We start from the raw sequence: 404 nt of genomic DNA, 5'->3' as shown, positions 1-404 counted from the left end.
AAAAAAAAAAAAAAACAAAAACAAACAAAAAAAAACATTTCAACAAGTATCTTAGCCTATAAGTATTTGCATATGTTAGTATATATTTTTAATGCTTTCCCTAGGATAAATCCCTAGACAGAAATGGATGGGTTAGTAGAATTTTTTTTTTTTTTTTTTTTTTTTTTTTTTTTTTTTTTGACATGGAGTCTCTCTCTGTCTCCCAGGCTGAGTGCAGTGGCATGATCTCGGCTCTCCGCAACCTCCGCCTTCTGGGTTCAAGCAATTCTGCCTGCCTCTGCCTTCTGAGTAGCTGGGATTACAGGCACATGCCACCACACCTGGCTAATTTTTGTATTTTTTAGTAGAGACAGGGTTTCGCCATATTGACCAGGCTGGTCTTGAACTCCAGACCTCAGGTAATC

This window comes from Rhinopithecus bieti, unplaced genomic scaffold, assembly GCF_001698545.2.
Source record: "Rhinopithecus bieti isolate Rb0 unplaced genomic scaffold, ASM169854v2 scaffold_9996, whole genome shotgun sequence".
NCBI lineage: Eukaryota > Metazoa > Chordata > Mammalia > Primates > Cercopithecidae > Rhinopithecus > Rhinopithecus bieti.
This window is presented reverse-complemented; position numbering follows the sequence as displayed.